This window comes from Chlorocebus sabaeus, chromosome 14 (genome assembly GCF_047675955.1).
Source record: "Chlorocebus sabaeus isolate Y175 chromosome 14, mChlSab1.0.hap1, whole genome shotgun sequence".
Classification (NCBI taxonomy): Eukaryota; Metazoa; Chordata; class Mammalia; order Primates; family Cercopithecidae; genus Chlorocebus; species Chlorocebus sabaeus.
Genome location: NC_132917.1, coordinates 50,785,221 through 50,804,780, shown reverse-complemented (window position 1 = coordinate 50,804,780; position 19,560 = coordinate 50,785,221). Strand labels below are relative to the sequence as shown.

At 35.8% G+C, this 19,560-nt stretch overlaps 1 protein-coding gene across 17 annotated transcripts in view; it reads left to right on the top strand.

Moving 5' to 3' along the window:
* NRXN1 (neurexin 1) overlaps nt 1–19,560 on the top strand; it is a 1,137,472-nt gene that overhangs the window by 88,762 nt on the left and 1,029,150 nt on the right. The gene's annotated exons all lie outside the window — the stretch shown is intronic.

The window sequence follows — 19,560 nt, the reverse complement described above, 5'->3', positions numbered from 1 at the left end:
TTTTGAGACAGTGTCTCACTCTGTCACCCAGCTGGAAGTCAGTGGCATGATCTCAGCTCATTGCAACCTCCACTGCCTGGGCTCAAGCAGTCCGCCTGCCTCAGCCTCCCCAGGAACTTGGATCACAGATGTGCGCCAGCACACCAGCTAACTCTTGTAGTTTTTGTAGAGATGTGGTTTTACCATATTGCCCAGGCTGGTCTAGAACTCGGGACTCAAGTAGTCCTCGTGCCTTGGCCTCCCAGATTGCTGGAATTGCAGGCATGAGCCAATGAGCTCAGCCTATATGTTTGTTGATGTATTATTTGTAACTGCTTTCCCATTGCAATAACAGAGTTGAGTAGTTGCAACAGAGACTTTAAGGTCGGGAAACTACAAAATATTTAGTATCTGGCCCTTCGTAGAAAAGTTTACCAACCCCTCATCTAGATCATGGTCTGAAGTAGAGACTGTTTATAGATGTTAGAATGCTGTTTACATCAGTCTGAGTTTATAGTATGTAATGATTAGCAGAAAACACTGAAGTAATTCCCAAAAAAAGAAACCTGCATTTGTACCGTCAGTGTAAATGACACTCATCTGTTAATTTACATGCATTCCTATGCATTAATTACAGATTTTAGCACACACAGTGCTAGCTGAGTCTGCATCCTTCAAGCACAGGGTTAATTATTGCTGCTAGAGGCTTTAATCAAGTCCTTCTTATAGAAAACAAACAAATGATTAGCCTTTGCAGTACAGGCATAAACAGGAATTTGACTCATGAATTTCCTAATTATACTGCACCATTTTGGAAATCAATTGGCATTCAGATTCTTGCTGTTACTCAGTATACAATTTCATTTTGCCAGATAGAAGTATAGGATAAGAAAATTGTTGGTAAATATGTTAAGATTTAAAAGTTTGGTTGCATTTCAGTATTTTCATCCTGTTTTCTTATACAAAATGAATAAATGGAAGTAGGAAAGTATTTGGATGTCTATTATTCATTAGCTACATGTTACATAATATATGTTATTCTTACTAATTTGTCCTTAAAATCATCCTATGAAGTAGATTCTGTTATCTCCATTTTAAAGATGGGTTAGCTGAGGCTCACAATGTGAAAAGACCTTCCCATTGTCACATTAGAGAGTAGTTTGTGTTGGAGACCCTGAGTTTCCTGGCTTAGCTGTGAATTTGTTCACCAGGAGAGTTATACCCATTCTTTATAATTTGTATAACCAGTGCCTAAAATGGATCAGCCCTTCTCAGCTTTTTTTCCCAGATTTGCTTTTATTTTTGCACAACAATTGGCAAACTAAATACGTATTCCTGCTTTTATAGTACCAGATTATCCTGCTTACTGTTTTAGCCAAGTTGAAAAAACAATTCTAAAATAAGATCTACAAGTTCCTTTTTAATTCTGTCTAAACAAAAACAACCAAGCCCTGCATATTTTGAGTCCTGAAGCCAATTTTGATTTTATCAGAGATGCAAGATGGTTTTTCATTTCTCCATTCCAATTCCTTCCATCATTTGTCAGAAATCATATGCCAGGGTCTTCCAAAAATAATATTTGCTTCTTAAGTAAATGTTGGAAGGAGTTGCTTAGGATGAGAAAATATAGTAAATTATTTTCTCTCTCTGCTATTTTCTAACATGTCTGACTGTCTCTGCAACATGTATTATTTTCTGAAAGTTATTTCACAATACATTTTTCTTTACCTTTGTGTGGAAGACTGATCTGGGCTAGGTGATCATGAGCCTTCTTTTATACAAAGCTGCACAGAAGTCCTCACGAACAGGAATTCTTATTGGGATGATTGCTTCTCATCAAGATTTTTACAAGGCCTATGGGATATTTACCAGGGCACAGTTCTAGATGTGAACAGTTACATATAGAGAATTAGTCTTGCTTAGGGTGATAATTCATTCCTAAGTTTCTTTTTTTTTTTTTTTTTTGAGATGGAGTCTCGCTCTGTCGCCTGGGCTGGAGTGCAGTGGCCGGATTTCAGCTCACTGCAAGCTCCGCCTCCCGGGTTCACGCCATTGTCCTACCTCAGCCTCCCGAGTAGCTGGGACTACAGGCGCCCGCCACCTCGCCCGGCTAGTTTTTTCTGTTTTTTAGTAGAGACGGGGTTTCACCGTGTTAGCCAGGATGGTCTGGATCTCCTGACCTCGTGATCCGCCCGTCTCGGCCTCCCCAAGTGCTGGGATTACAGGCTTGAGCTACCGCGCCCGGCCTCATTCCTAAGTTTCATAGAATATTTCCATCATTATAGAAGGTCCTATTAGATAGCATTGGTCTAAAAAGAGGAATAGAAATGTTCTTAGAAAGTATGTCTTGTTGCCAGTGGCATTTATTAGCAGCTTAACCACTCTGGACCATAGCTTTCTCATCTATAAAATGAAAATATGATTATATTAGGTTGGTGCAAAAGTAATTGCAGTTTTTGCCAGTAAAAGTAATTGCAAAAACCGCCATTACTTTTGTACCAACCTAATATGTGAAGTCCATGTATTAGTTTATTTTCACACTGCTATAAGGAGCTACTCGAGACTTGGTAATTTATAAAGAAAAGAGGTTTAATTTACTCACAGTTCCTCATGACTTGGAGGCCTCAGGAAACTTTCAGTCATGGCAGAAGGTGCAGGGGAAGCAGGGCATGCCTTACATGATGGAAGAAGAGAGAAAGAGCACAGAGGAGAAGAGCCACACACTTATCAAACAACCAGACCTCTTGACAATTCTGTCGCCAGAAGAGCAAGGGGGTAGTCTGCTCCATGATTCAGTCACCACCCACAGGCCACTCCCCCAACTCCAACACATGGGGATTACAATTTGTGATATGATTTAGGTGGGGACACAGAGCCAAACCATATTATCCCACCCCTGGCCCCTACCAATTCTCATGTCTCTTTCACATTTCAAAACCAACCATGCCTTCCCAAGAGTCACTCACAGCCTTAACTCATTTCAGCATTAACTCAAAAGTCCAAGTCCAAAGTCTCATCTGAGACAAGGCAGGTTTCTTCCTCCTTTGAGCCTGTAAAATGAAAAACATGTTAGTTACTTTCAAGATACAATGGAAGTTTAGGCATTGGGTAAATGTTCCCTGTCCAAATGGGAGAAATTGGCGAAAACAAAGGGGCTACAGGCCCCATGAAAATCTAAAACCAAGTAGGGCAGTTGTTAAATCTTAAGGCTCCAAAATAATTTCCCCTGGCTTCCTATCTCGTATCCAAGACATGAAGATGCAAGAGGTGTGTTCCCAAGGCCTTGGGCAGCTCTACTCCCATGGCTTTGTAGGCTATATACCCTATGGCTGCTTTCACAGGCTGACGTTAAGTGCCTGCAGTCTTTCCAGGTTCATGGAGCAAACTGTTGGTGGATCTACCATTGTGGGGTCTGGAGGACAGTAGCTGTCTTCTCACAGCTCCACTAGGCAATGCCTCAGTGGCAACTCTGTATGGGGGCTCCAACCCCATATTTTCCCTCTGTATTTCCCTAGTAGAGGTTCTCCATGTGGGCTCTGTTGCTGCAGCATATTTCTGCCTGGACATCCAGGTGTTTCCATACATCTTCTGAAATCTCTAGGCAGTGGTTCCAAAGCTCAACTTTTGTCTTCTGTGCACCTGCAGGCCCAACATCATATGGAAGCTGCCAAGGCTTGGGGCCTGCATCCCCTGAAGCCATGGCCTGAGCTGTGCCTTGGCCCCTTTTAGCCATGACTAGAACTGGAGTGGCTGGGATGCAGGGTGCCATATCTCAAGGCTGTACAGAGAAGCTGGGCACTGCGACTATCCTACGCAACCATTTTTTCCCTCCTAGGCCTCCAGGCCTCTGATGGGAGGGGCTACCCAAAGATATATTAAATGTCCTGGAGATATTTTCCTCATTGTCTTGGCTATTAACATTTGACATCTCTTTAGTTATGTGAATTTCTGCAGCTAGCTTTAATTTCTCCCCAGAAAATGAGTTTTTGTCTTCTACCACATGGTCCAGTTGCAAATTTTCAAAACTATTATGCTCTGCTTTCCTTTTAAACGTAAGTTCCAATATCAGATAATCTCTTTGTGACTGTATGAAAGCATGTGACTGTACGCTTTCGGAAAAAGCCAAGTCACATATTGAATGCTTTGTTGCTTAGAAATTTCTTCTGCTAGACACCTTAAGTCATCTCTCTCAAGTTCAAAGTTCTGCAGATCTCTAGAGCAGGAGAAAAATGCCGCTAGTCTCCTTTGCTAAAGTATAGCAAGAGTGACCTTTACTCCAGTTCCCAAGAAGTTCCTCATCTCCATCTGAGATCACCTCAGCCTGGACTTCACTGTTAATATCACTATCAGTATTTTGGTCAGAAACATTCAACAAGACTCTAGGAAGTTCCAGACTTTCCCATATCTTCCTTTCTGCTTCTGAGCCTTCCAAACTGTTCCAACTTCTGCCTGGTACCCAGTTCCAAAGTTGTTTCCACATTTTCAGGTATCTTTATGGAAGTACCCCACTCCTGGTACCAATTTTCTGTATTAGTATGTTTCACAGTGCTATAAAGAACTACCTGATACTGGGTAATTCATAAAGAGTTTAAATTGACTCACAGTTCTGCATGGCTGAGGAGATCTCACGAAGCTTAAAATCATGGTGGAAAGTGAGGGGAAAGCAAGGCACATCTTACATGATGGCAGAAGAAAGACAGAAGGGGAAGAGCCATACACTTATCAAACAACCAGATCCCATAAAAATTCTACCATGAGAACAGCAAGGGGAATGTTTTCCCCTGTGATTCAGTCACCTCCCATCTGGCCAACCTCCCAACATGTTAGGATTACATTGCAGATGAGATTTGGGTGGAGACACAGAGCCAAACCAGAGCAATCCATCTCTATCTCAGGCAGGCAAAAGTTAAGTTTGTAGATTTTCTTTTTTGTAATTTGCAAATTTTGATATATGTGGTTTCAGATGCCCTTTTGGGGACAGGGGCTATTGGTTATTTGGCTACTTTTCATTATTTTTTCCTTGTATTTTAATACAGGAGTCTATTAGGAAAAAAATAAAACAAAACAAAAAAAACCTTAGAATTCGAGTTTCTCATCTAAAATTTATGTGAAAAAGACACAAACTTTAGCCAAGTTGTACTTATTATCCTTAAGTAAGGAGTATGCAACTTTGGTCTTGTTATCTCAAGTCTGCTTCTTAAGTAGTTTAATTATTGACACCATTTTCTCTTGAAGTTGTATTCAAACTTGTGACCCAGAGATCGCAAAGTTACATTGTGTGGTTTTCTTTTCTTTTTTCTTTCTTTCTTTTTTTTTTTTTTTAGATGGAGTCTTGCTCTGTTGCCAGGTTGGAGTACAGTGGCACGATACTGGTTCACTGCAACCTCCACCTCCTGGGTTCTAGCAGTTCTCCTGCCTAAGCCTCCCGTGTAACTGGGACTACAGGCATGCACCACCACGCCCAGCTAATTTTTGTAATTTTAGTAGAGATGGGGTTTCACCATGTTGGCCAGGATGGTCTTGATCTCTTGACCTTGTGATCCGCCGCCTTGGCCTCCCAAAGTGCTGGGATTACAGATGTGAGCCACCACGCCTGGCCTGGTTTTCTTATCTGTTAAATAAGATAATATTCATTTATGTTTTGAAACTCTAATTTCTAAATCTACTAAGTTGCACTTTAAGTTCATGGATTGAAAAACGTAAATTTAGCCAGAATTTCAGGAGCCATAAATATAATTAAATAATAAATAGGAAATCATTCTATTTTGTAGGTCTGTTCTATTTAAAGTGAGGACTAGTATTATAATCGCTTCATAAGAAAGTCAATTAAAAATTTAATTGATGGCTATATAATTCTAAATGCAATGGGTGGTTCTTAAAAATTTAATTGACAACTATATAGTTCTAAATGCAATGGGTGGTTCAGTGGTTTCTACATGTCCCAGTTAACTACTATATGAATGAATTTTCTAATTAATGTACATCCCCACTGGAATCAGAACATGTATGTCATGTTTACCAGATTAGTATCACTGAAAACAGTATTTAAAATTCTATGTTTCTGTTGTGCATAATTGATGTGGTTATTTTGAATTGTTTTAATTGGAGGGAGCATTATTTTAGTTCAGTATTTATATGTTAGGTACCATGGTGACTAGTTTAAGTGAAACCTAAGATTAATTATTTGGACCAAAATCCTGAGAATGTTATCTTAAATACCTTGCTTATTCTTGAAGTTTATCAAGGCGAGTTGTTAGAGAAAGGAAAACTTGTTTGACATTATCTTAAAATGTCACTAATCTAATTGTGTTCAATATTTGCATCCTATCCAATAAAAATATATTTAAGTTCGATACATTATAAATAATAAGTCATAAGATTATTAAAATTCTGAAAAATAAATTTGATTTTTAGATTATAAACAAAATTATTTAACTTATGAAAAATGTTTTCATTGTTAACTTACTAAATATATCATGAAACAATAGTTTGCATTCAGGAAACAATGCTAGTCTTCCAAAAAATATCATTTCTAAAAGAAGCTTTATAAGTCATTATTTTAATGGGGCTACCTACATTTTTATATATATATATATTTTTTTTTAATGGAGTCTTGCTCTGTCGCCCAGGCTGGAGTGCAGCGGCTCGATCTCAGCTCAGTGCAAGCTCCACCTCCCAGGTTCATGCCATTCTCCTGCCTCAGTCTCCGGAGTAGCTGGGACTACAGGCACCCACCACCACACCCAGCTAATTTTTTGTATTTTTAGTAGAGACAGGATTTCACTGTGTTAAGCAGGATCATCTCGATCTCCTGAGCTCGTGATCCGCCTGCCTCGGCCTCCCAAAGTGCTGGGATTACAGGCATGAGCCACCGTGCCTGGCCCCTACGTTTAATTTTTTTTTTAATTTACAATTATTTACTTCTTATAAATGTACTGCTAAGTCTATAGGGTACCTGTGACTAATTAAAAGTTTGCTAAACCTCCCTAATATAGAGGAATGAACATAGAGTTTGGAGTCAGGCCTGATTTTACCATTTGGTCATTCATTCTTCATTGAATTCCTCATGTTTACTGACTATTTGCTATGTGTCAGGCATTTTGCTCAAAATGAAATTTTAAGTTTCTTGAGACCTCCTCAGCCATGCAGAGCTGTGAATCAATTTAAACTCTTTATGAATCACCCAGTCTTGGGTAGTTCTTTAAACAGACTAATACAGAAAATTGATACCAGGAGTGGGGTACTGCTATAAAGATACTCAAAAATGTGGAAACAACTTTGGAACTGGTTAACGGGCAGAAGTTGGAATAGTTTGGAGGACTCAGAAGCATACAGGAAGATATGGGAAAGTTTGGCACTGCCTAGAATGGTTCTGACCAAAATACTGATAGCGATATTGACAATGAAGTCAGGCATGGCATAACAGCGTTTTAGTCAATAATGGACTCCATATATGATGGTGGTTCCACAAGATTTTAATGGACCTGAAAAATGCCTAGTGACGTAATAGCCATCAAACACACATACCTTAAATTTTTTTTTTTTAAATTTAGTGTAGCTTAAATGTACCATGTTTATAAAGTTTACAGTAGTGTATAGTAATGTCCTGGGCTTTCACATTTACTCACTACTTACTGTCTGACTTGCCCAGAGCAACTTTCAGTCCTGCAAACTCCATTCATGGTAAGTGCCCTATGCAGGTGTACCATTAAAAAAAATGTCATATTTGTACTGTACTTTTCCTATGTTTAAATACACAAACACTTACCTTCTATGACAATTGCCTACAGCATTCATTACAATAACGTGCTACATGGGTTGATAGCCTGGAAGCAATAAGCTATACCAGATAGCCTAGGTGTGTATTAGGCCATTCCATCCAGGTTTGTTCAAGTACCCCATATTATGCTTGCACAAGGACAAAATCACCTAACAATGCATTTCCTGAAATGTATCCCCATTCCCGAGGCATGCATGACTTTATTAGCACCACACTGGATCTTTAATAGTTAATTTTCTCTCATGTAATCATGGCCATGTTTGTATAATAATTGAATGAGATTGCACAAGTGGAAATGTTTTTTGAGTTTAAGAATACAGTTGTATTCTGTATCATCATCATCATCACCATCTACTTCATAAACAGCAATCCATGGAGAAAGTTTGGAAATGCATAACTAATAAATCTGGGACTACGTGAGATTTGGATGGCAACTAATACCAAACTCCTTCAGTTTATTTTGCCCTAAATGACATGTCCAGTTGATAGAGTTTCTTACTTCTGGTGTGAGAATACAACTTAAGAACGCTCACTGTGGCAAGTAAATCCTGCCCACTAAATGAAACATATTCATTCCTGTCCTATTGATTGTTTCGTAGAAGCCAAGCAGAAAATTGAGGTAGGAAACTGATTATTCTTTATAATACATATTTATTAAGCAAATTCTACATGTACGTACCATGCTAGAAACTGAACAAAAGAAGGGGAATGGAAAAGGCATTGCTCTTAAGCAGCCTGTGATTTGTATAAGGAAGTGTTAATTATAATAATATAATGGCTAACATCATTAAATACTTATTATCCGTGCATAAGATGCTTTACAATCTGTCATTATTGAATAAGGGGTCTTACATTCTTTTGCTGTGAGCCAAACTCTGTGGAGCAAGTTAAACATTTAGCATTGAGAAACATTTTTAAATAGTAGAAAAAGTATATTAGATGTATCTGATTTGTGGTAACAGACCCTAGAAATCTCGTAACTACAGGCACCTTGCTATCTCCAATTTCTTCTTCAAGATGAGTAGATAAAACATTGAAGTATTGGTAAGGAATGCCTAGATTCTCCAAGAATTTATAGTTTCTTAGTGTATTTTTGTCCCTGACAATTTATTCATTTTTAAGAAATTATCATGCTACTAGTATTTTCATACATGTTTACAAACTTTCAAGTGATTGATTTAATTCTCATAATCCATTATTAGGCCTATTTAAAATTATCAACTCTATTTTCTCAATCTCAGTCCAGAATAGTTTTCATATTGCTCTGAGGCATACTAATTTAAAAGAAAAGATGACACCGTCTATTCAGTATTTCAGAAAGCAGTGACTTTTCTACTCTCTTTCCGTTGTGCTTACCTCATGTGTTAAGCATTATTTTCAATATTACCCATTTTGAGCATAATTTTCTTTAGATAGCTACAAGATATACATTGCCTAAGCTACTAGGTACTGCCACAAGCTACGTTTACTAGCAGATATTAGTCATTTCACATACTTACTGTACATGTTGCACAGCTAGTTTTTTCTCAGTTATTGTAATACTGTCAGAAATATATTAAGGCTTTGTGTCATATTTATTATTTTATGTAAAAGTGTGTTTAGTAGTACAAGATCTAAAATAGTACTGAGTCAGGATGCTGACTCTGGCTTTCCAACATATATTTTCTTCATTATAAATATAAATAAGTATCTCATTATGTTGTATAATCTCTTTCAAGTTTTTCTAATACCAGGGTTGGGCTAAAATGTCAGATGACCCCAGTATCATTTGGAAATCATCCTTCCTTGTCAATACTTAGTTTACTTACCAGACAACAGCTCATATGCTTGGGACATATGGATTAAATGTTGTTCATTAGGAAATCGAGGTATAAATGCATTGCCTTATTTCAGTCACTGTGTATCAGTGGAGATTTGATGTCACTAATCTATCACAAAAAGGGCACTTTTCTATAACCATTCAAGATACTTAATCTTTAGAGCAGGCTAGCATTCTTTAAATACTGAAAATAGACTTGGCAAATACTTTAAATACTAAAATAGACTTGGCAAGGTCTATTATAAATTTTTATTATACATCTTATTCTTCACGTGAAAATTTTTAGTTCATCATTTCATCTCATAATTTTGCCACTGCTTTTTTTGTTTTTGCTTTTCCACCATTCTGTATTCAGGGTTACTTTTTTATTTTTGAGACAGTCTTGCCCTGTCACCTAGGCTGGAGTGCAGTGGTGTGATCTCTGCTCACTGCAACCTCTGCCTCCCAGGTTCAAGCGATTATCCTGCCTCAGCCTCCTAAGTAGCTGGGATTTCAGGTACCTGCCACCATACTCAGCTGATTTTTGTATTTTTAAGAAAGATGCATTTTCACCATATTAGCCAGACTGGTCTCAAACTCCTGACCTCAAGTGATCTGCCTGCCTTGGCCTCCCAAAGTGCTGGAATTACAGGTGTGAGCCACTGCTCTCAGTCTCAGGATTATTTTTCTATTTTCCCTACTCAGTTTTGATTTGCCTTCTCAGTGGTTCATTTGTTTCTATGTAGTAGTTCCTTAATAGGATCTTGGACTTTTCTGTAGTTAACTAGAGGTGTGAACTGCTCCATGTATTCAATTTCCTTGTCTCTGCTATATTTAAGTCTTACGGAAATGTTGATTATTTTATTTGCTCATTTGATTTCTTTTTCTATGGTGTAATATTCAAAAAGAGGCTCATGTTATAGGAAGGAAAGTCTTTGACTTATAAGAGAATACATTATATAAGATAGTAGGATGAAAGGTACTTTTTTATTAATTTTAAAACTATTCTGTTAAAAGCTTATCAAACTCTTTGGTTAAAAAATGTTCATAGACTTAAAGACAATAATGATGAAAAACAATAACGATAAATGATCTAATTGGGCATACTGGGAGAATGGGGGGCTTAAGAGTAAGATGATATTATATTGCTAATTTAGTTTACTTAAAAATCAAAATATGTTCAGCATTTTCTTATCTGTGAGGTCTAAAGGAAAATACTTATGATGAAAAGAGTTAATAATTGTCCAGAGTTTGAATTATTCAAACACATTTTTAAATAAATTCAGTAAAATTTTTATCATGCTTATTTCCTAACTGTTGTTATTATTTTAAAGTTAAATGGAAATATTGCAAAGTTCTCCATATTGCACAAATGTAATAACACTGCTCTAAATAGATGTTTGCTTTTAAAACCATCATACATTTTAATTATTTCCTTTTTTGAATAAAGAACAAAGCATATATACATTATGTGAATAGCTTGATATTAAAATATATTGTCAGAGAAGCTGTAGTTAGTACCACTCATTAGAACTTATCATGATTACTCAAAGCTTCACAATTTGTGCTGTCCAGCCTGGTAGCCAATGGCTACATGCCACTATTGAGCATGTGGAATGTGGCTAAGGAACTGAAATTTTAATTTTACTTAGAAATATGCCATATGTCTCTGTGGTTACATATTCGACCATGCGTTTAGAAAATACTCTCTTTTTCTAATATGTACGAACAAATAAAATTGAAATAACACATACAAAGAGGAAAAGAGAAGTTTATAATTTATTTAATGCCTATTATCAGTAAAGTAACATGTTTATAGGAAAAGTAGTAATGTTAGTAGTTGTGTTATTATTCATGATGTTATCAAAGTATTTATTATAAATGTTTTTCTTCTATTCGTGTTAACTCTTGTAGAAAAAATATTTTTAATGAGAAAATTATCACAGTTTGAATTTGTTTATGAAATGAAATACCAATTGGGTGTGTATATGTGTACACATATGTGTTAGAGACATACACACATGGTGGTACTGATGCTTAGGGAGGAGCTTTTGAAGTAATGATATCATTGTATTGTCACACATTTTAAAGCAACATATAATGAGGTGTGGCTTGATGAGATTATTTTTAAAATTAAATTTTCTTGAAATTGTTTTGGTAGAAATGCAGACTTGCTGGTAGTCATAGAAAGCAGTTTAAACAAATTTCAAGAAGTAATTAGGTATACCATCTTCTTATACTTTTTTAAAAAGTAAAATGAACTGCTCTGAATTATGGAATTAACATTTTAAGATGTTATATTAGGTTACAAAGGGAAATTTCTCTATTTCAGCATGTTTTCTTAAGTAGTGAATGGCCATTTCAGGAAAACATTAAAAAGGAGTCATTAGGGTACCTAGAAATCTGTATTTGTGTTGATTTGATTTTATGGATTAGTAAATCAACATATATAGAATGGATTAATCAAGCTCATGGCTCCCTCTTCCACGTGAGCAGTATTCATATGAGCTTAGTTTAGCCACTGGACATTAACTCAAATAACTACATATATAATATTTTCAAAGTATAGACTTGGTTGTATCTATGAACAAACTATTTTCCTATTACTCTGTAACATAAAACACTTTTTTTTCCTAAATAACTGCAATTTGTATAATATTTAGTTTTTCTTCCTGCAAAAGAATTAAATTTGCTGCTCAGTTCCCAGGAGATTTACTACACAGCAAGTATGTAAGGGGAATGAAAGTAATATTTTTTACCAAATTTGCATTTTATAACTCAAACAAAAGAGCAAATATGTATTTTATGTGGCAAATTCATAATATGTTGTCTCACCTACCAAAATATTTGGCTTGGAACAAAAGTGTCATTTTGTTTCAGATTTTAAAAAGGAAGGCACAATTTATGTGATGGGAATGAAATGAGTGCTTTTCTTTACATTTTAAAGGCAGCAAGAAATTTATGGAATAATTCTTTCTTTGATTTCTAGTGGTTAGAATGCTCATGGGTAAACACATTTATAAACCTGGGCCTAATTTTGCTATTAAAGTAGGACAAAAGATTTTCTAATTGTGTGTCTATGTTTTTTTTTTTTTTCCTGAGGAAACAATTTATTCTAACAATCTAGAGAAAAGGACTGTGAGAGTTTTTTTTCTTTAATAAAATAAATTAAGCAGTATTAAAGTTTCTTAGACTTTATAGAATCAACAAATAAATGCAATTAAGAAAATGATATTTTCCATGAGGTTTTTCTGCCTTCTTGCAACAGGATCTATGAAATCATTCAGTCTTCTCACAGTCTTCTTACTCCTCTCTTCTATTGCTGTTAAGAAAAAAAAAAAAAGGTGATACAAGTAGCTATATTTTGTGTGTTTTTCTAGCACATTATTTTTTAAAATTATTTCAATGGATTTTTGGGGACAGGTGGTGTTTGGTTGCATGGATAAGTTCTTTAGCGGTGATTTCTGAGATTGGTGCATCCATCACCTGAGCGGTGTACACTGTACCCAATGTGTATTCTTGTATCCCTTACTCTTCTCCTGCCCTTCCCCCTGAGTCCCCAGAGTCTATTATGTTTGCCTTTGTGCCCTCATAGCTTAGTTCCCACTTGTAAGTGGGAATATACAATATTAACATTGAACGTAAATGGCCTAAATGCGCCACTTAAAAGATACAGACTGGCAAAATGGATAAAAATCCACCAACCAAGTATTTGGTGTCTTCAAGAGATTGACCTAACACATAAGGACTCACATAAACTTAATGTAAAGAGGTGGAAAAAGATATTCCATGCAAATGGAAACCAAAAGTGAGCAGGAAGGATGATTCTCCTTCCTCAGCCTCCTGAGTAGCTGGGATTACAGGCATGTGCCACCATGCCCAGCTAATTTTTGTATTTGTAATAGAGATGGGGTTTTACCGTGTTAGCCAGGCTGGTCTCGAACTCCTGACCCCAAGTGATCCACTTGCCTCGGCCTCCCAAAGTACTGGGATTACAGGTGTGAGCCACCATGCCGAGCCTGATTATAGTAATATTTTTTGGCCAGGCACCTGGCCAACGTGGTGAAACCCTGTCTCTACTTAAAAAATGCAAAAATTAGCAGGGCATGGTGGTGGGCGCCTATAATCCCAGCTATTTGAGAGGCTGAGGCAGGAGAATTGCTTGAATCCAGGAGATGGAGGTTGCAGTGAGCTAACACGGTGACACTGCCCTCCAGCCTGGGTAACAGAGTGAGACTTCATCTCAAAAAAAAAAAAAAAAAAGTACTATTTTAATCAACCCTGAGAGCCTCCTGGAAAATTTCAATGTATGATCTAATTTATTTAGCTAAAAATAGCCTATTCCTTTTAAAATAATTTTCAGTGATTTTCATAAAACTTTGAAATTAATTTAGTCATAAATGGAAACATGTAAATACAGTGAATTTTTAACACCATATCAAATGGAAAACTAAGAGCTCTGAAGAAATGAAAAATCAAATCCTTTTAATATGCCGTGCACTTTTCCTTCCAAGGAATAGCTTCCTTTCAAGCTGTTTGTTACATATTTGAGGGTCCTATTGAAGTGAAGATAACAATATAAAATATTTTTATTTTGATATAAAATTTCATTTTTTCTTTGATATAAAAAGAATATATAATTGTCGGGTCAGTCATATCATATAAATAATTTTATTTTCTACATGTTGCATGTAAATGTAATTTTTAAGCACCAAACTTAAGACTCCTTTTTACAATGTAGTTTAATCATATTTTTAATTTCATCACAAAGTATTTTTTGCCTTTTCTTAGATAAATTAAATAGATTTATTTTGGACATGTCTAAGAACCCAAGTATAGAATAATAAAGTAAGAGTATTTTAATATTTAGTTGAAAAACCTCTGTAGTAAGATGAACAAAGTTGTGAAAAAAGTTTGTATACCAGTAGATGTTTGACACCTCTTTAAAATGAAGACCATTAGTCTCATTAGTGGGAGTTCACCTACTTTTCATCTTAATGATGGCAAACCTAGAACACATTGCAGAATATTCTCTGATGGTAATACACAGGCCAAAGGATGTCTACTGTCCATCTGTTCGTGAAGAAGTCCAACCCACATAATCACTAGAAGGGTTGGTAAGTTGAGCAAGTAGGTAGGGTGTATTTAAGTTCACTCTCTTAACCTCAGTCTAAGAGCCTTCTTGCTCTGTATCCTAATGATGACATCAAACTCTTAGAAAGGAAAGCACTGCTCACCTGAGCCACCTTTCTTAGGAGAGTTGTGTAGCAGTGATTAAGCTTGGTCTGGAGGGTATGTGATAAGCACTCTGCTCAGATCTGTCAATTCCATATCAGGAAGCATTCATTTGTCAGCAATAAAAAATAAAAATAGGTGGTGTGAGCACACATACTGTAGACTGTGCTTGTCACCATGTTTACAGTCACTGTTAAATTCAGTGTTCCTTCCTAAGTCCAACTATTGAAATGAATGTTGAAATGTTAACTCTCAAGATTTAGACTTGAGCAAGAACTGAGGTTATCAAAGCAAAACAAATTTTAAAATCCTTGTAGTAGTTCCTCATGAAAATTTGAAATCACATTCATTACAGCTTATGTGAGTCATTTGATTTATATTATAATATGTTGACTAACAAATACTAAATTAGGTTTATCAAATAGCTTAATCACTATAAATTGTGATAACTTTAGGCTTTCTTGCTTTCCTTCCTTCTTCCCCCTTTCTCTTTTTCTTTTTACTTATTTCTTTTAATTGTCATTAACAAATTTTGAATTAAATACCACAAATGTCTTTGTAACAAAATATTTTTTGGAGAAATTTCTTTAAGTGTTTGTGGTGTGATGCCAGGAACATCTGTGTTGCTGTATCTGGTTTAGATTTACTTTTTTTTTTATTCCTGAGCAGTGAAGAAGGAAAAAAACTGGCTGTTGTAGTTGACTACATATATTCCCTAGGACAAGGACTCCAAGCAGGCTGGGTGGGAGTGTCCTGGAATATTATTTAGGTGGGACTGAAAAAGGAGGTGTTGTCCTCTGTTAAAAAGCATGTTTGAAATTAGCCCAATTCCTGTCCAGGGCCATTTATTTCCTTCCCTAAGTCTCCATAATGGACCTTTATGCTTCATTTTCTCTTTGAACGTCCTCTTGGTTCTGGCCCGCATTTCTCTTCCTTCAGCTGACTGCTGCTTTAATCCACAGTCTCAGTGATTTCTTCCATTTCCCAGTGCTTGAAGCATTCCCAGACTACTGAGGTTTTCTAAAGGCTTTCACTGCTAATACCAAAAGAAAAAAAAAAAACAAAAAAAAAAACAAAGCTCCATCCTGTGCCACCATGGGAACTGAACTCTGCTGTACTGGCATTTGATCTCCAAAATGGGAGTATAGGCTTGAGAAGTAATGTGATGGGCTAGAGAGACGTGGATAGAAGTTAGCAAGCTCCCTGTATGGAAGAAGGAAATAGAATTTTATTCTTCATCTGTCTTTCAACTGCCTGTTACCACCACCAGTTTTGCTGTAATATGCCCTACCTTGGAGTGCTTGTATCTGGGGCAGAAGCTACTTGCAGTACTGGCAGTTTTGATGGAGGAGAGAGGGAATCAAAGAAAATGAGGGGAGACAGTCACAGGCAGCTGGCAGGAAAGGAAGAAAACCAAAAATCAAAGAGGTAAAGGAATGCCCAAGTGGTATCAGGAAGCTTCTTTTGACCATTTTTTATGTAAGCTGTAGTACTAAATGGACCACTGCCTGTACATTTAGAGAAAGACTTACATATTGCCAAACTTAAACACTGATTATACAGAAAGGAGATTTTTGTGATATTTTATTCCAAATTTTAATTTTTTACTGGTCGTGATTTTCTTTATATTGAAACAAGCACTTTTGTTTTCGTATTCATTTCTTTTCCTAGAACCATATACTTAAGAGTATGTGCAAAGAACACTGGAATGATAAACTAAGGTTACTGTCCTTGCATTCTTATAAGCTGGGGGCCAAAGATAAAAAATTTGTGGAGATGCTCTTTTACAGTGATTTAAAAACAGGCTGCTGCTTCCCTTCTTGTCAGCACACAGCCATTATTCGTAGCATGATTGATATTCTGTTGCCTAATTCCCATCTTTGTGAGAGAAGCTCATCTTATCTGAAAGAAAAATAAAATGTAAAATATGTTTTTCACAGCTTTATATTCATTATTTTTCCAATCAAAAGAAAACAAGAGTGTGATCTTTATAGGTGGCATGGTCATCGTAGTAAAGTTGGTGATTAAGAGATGCACTTCATTTACTCAGCAAGGATTAGGTCAGCAGAATTAAGAAGCCAGGGTTTTCTGCAAACCAAGAGATTTTCCCTAACTTGACAGTGTCCACAGGTAAGGCTGGATGGACTGCTTTCTACCTTACACTAAACCAAAATATGCTGCTTTACCTGTACACCGTGGCATGCCAAAATTCAGCACCTGTCTTTGTTGCTGCTCAAAAGCAAAGTAGCATTTGTTTGTATAAGAATTCACAAAGATAAAGAAAAAGTTGTTATGAGGAGATAAACTATTCTTTTTTTGACTTGACATTTATTGTTTAGAACAGAAATAAAATGGAAAGGAAGGAGAAGAGAAAAAAGTACCTGGAGAATGGTTGTAAATGCTGGAGCTACCACCAGTTATAATCATGTCCAAATTCTGAAATAATGTAGGGATTTTCTTTAGGTTAACAAGTTTTTAATTATGTAAAGTTAGCAAATGGTTACCAGAATAGAATAGAATGGAATAGGAAAGAGGATTTTTATTCTCAGATTGAATCTGAAAATATATAGAAACTCAAGGAAAGTCTGTTCCAAGCCAGTTGTCTTCATCATCATCATCATCTATTTTTTAAAATAGTGATTAATATATCACCCATTTATTCTAGTACTTTGATTTTTTGTTTTTTTTGTAAATCTAAATCTTCGGAGACGAACCTCTTTTCTGGACTTAGTCGAGTCAGAATTTATTTACACATTAAGCATGACTTGGGTTGTATTCAGGAATTCCCATTATTAAGCTTGTTCTCATTATGAATAAGAATTCAGAAAAAAATGCTGGATGCTAGAGTAGGATCCATGGCAAAACCTAGGCTTGTACCTATGGTCATGAAAGGAGAACTCGCTGTCAGGACTGAATCAGTGACCTTGAACTCCTTTTGTAATATCCAACTTAGTACATTCCCAAAGTTGGTGTCAAGCCTGGGCCTGTTGCATTTTGTTGGTTTTTCTTTCCTTTTTTAAATTATAGTTTTAGGCCACACTTTACCAAAATTTCTACTGAGGCACTGCTACTCATAACCATATTTACCTGTCTTTTGTTTACAGAGATTGAATTATGCTGTAGCAGTTGACAGACTGTCTTGGCACATGACTCTCCTCTAAATTCCCTGATTTTATTATTTTACAATACATATTAAATAATCTTGTTAAGAAATAAGCATCTTAAACAGAAAATACAGTTTCAAAGGGCAGTTAAATACAGGTAAAGTATATCTTAAACATTACAATGACTTATATCTTTGTGTTATGTCCAATGTAATGCAGTAAAATAAAACTTTAGTATTTGTGTTTGTGTAGCATCAAGTCACCACTGAAAAGTAACAAATTCAGCCTAATTCCTTATTTAATAAATTGGAAGTCAAAAAACAAACATAAACAAACTAGACGTCAAGATCACAAACCAAATATTTGAAACTTTTTTTGTTGTTCCTTTAAAAATAAACTCTGGAAAATCAAGTATTGTGTAAAGATGTTATTACCCACATTTGGCCACTAGCTATTTTCTATTACATGCTAACACCATATCAGTAAATATGCCTATGTTGATACTTCAATTTTCAGCTGAAATATTTTAAACAAAATTATTGATTTTTAATTCACTAGTAACTTTATCCAATTAAAAAGGTTTTAGTTGAACCTAATAAAATGGTACATTCTTAGTTGTTTTTGCTTTCAAGTTTCTATATTTGCATGTTGCCATGTTTATAAACACTTTTGATCAGATGATGACTGTATTAAGTACAGTTAATTAAACAAAAAATAAGGGTGAGACTAAAATGTCAACATGGGCAGAGTTTACTATTAGAACATTTTCAATAAGTACTGAACCTTGCTCTTGCCCTAGTATCCTAAGACCGCTTTCCCTTCCATTTCTTGCCTGGATTCCAGGCCCTGCATCTCAAATAGAGCTTGAATTTTCCAGTAGGTGCTAATAATGCTTTAAACCTCATATACTTATATTGATTATCTTAGAAAATACAAATCTGCTTGGATATATGTGTTTATACATACGCACATAGGTACACACATGGAAATATGACTAATAAAATATAAGAAAATATGTAGGTATTTTATAGATATATAGAAATATAAGAGAAATTGGGGTAAATATTTTCATTGTCTCAAACAAATTCATATTCACATCCTAAACAGAAGTACAAAGTTTTTAAATCATGACAAACCAATTTGCCTAATGGACAGTTCCCAGTGGACCTCTCTTCCAATGATCACTTTTTCTAACTAACATTTTTAAAAGTTAGCATTTTTCAGCTGGAAACCATCATTCTTAGCAAACTATCACAAGAACAGAAAAACACCGCATGTTCTCACTCATAGATGGGAACTGAACAATGAGATCACTTGGACTCAGAAAGGGGAACATCACACACTGGGGCCTATCGTGGGGAGGGGGAAGGAGGGAGGGATTGCATTGGGAGTTATACCTGATGTAAATGACGAGTTGATGGGTGCTGACGAGTTGATGGGTGCAGCACACCAACATGGCCCAAGTATACATATGTAACAAACCTGCCCTTTATGCACATGTACCCTAGAACTTAAAGTATAATATTAATAAAAAATAAAAAATAAAAAAAAATTTAAGTGAAAAAAAGTTAGCATTTTTATAAATTACAATAAACTATTCTCATTTGCAATAAAATATTAATATGCCATAAATTAACCAAATAAATTACAGATTTTAGTTGCAT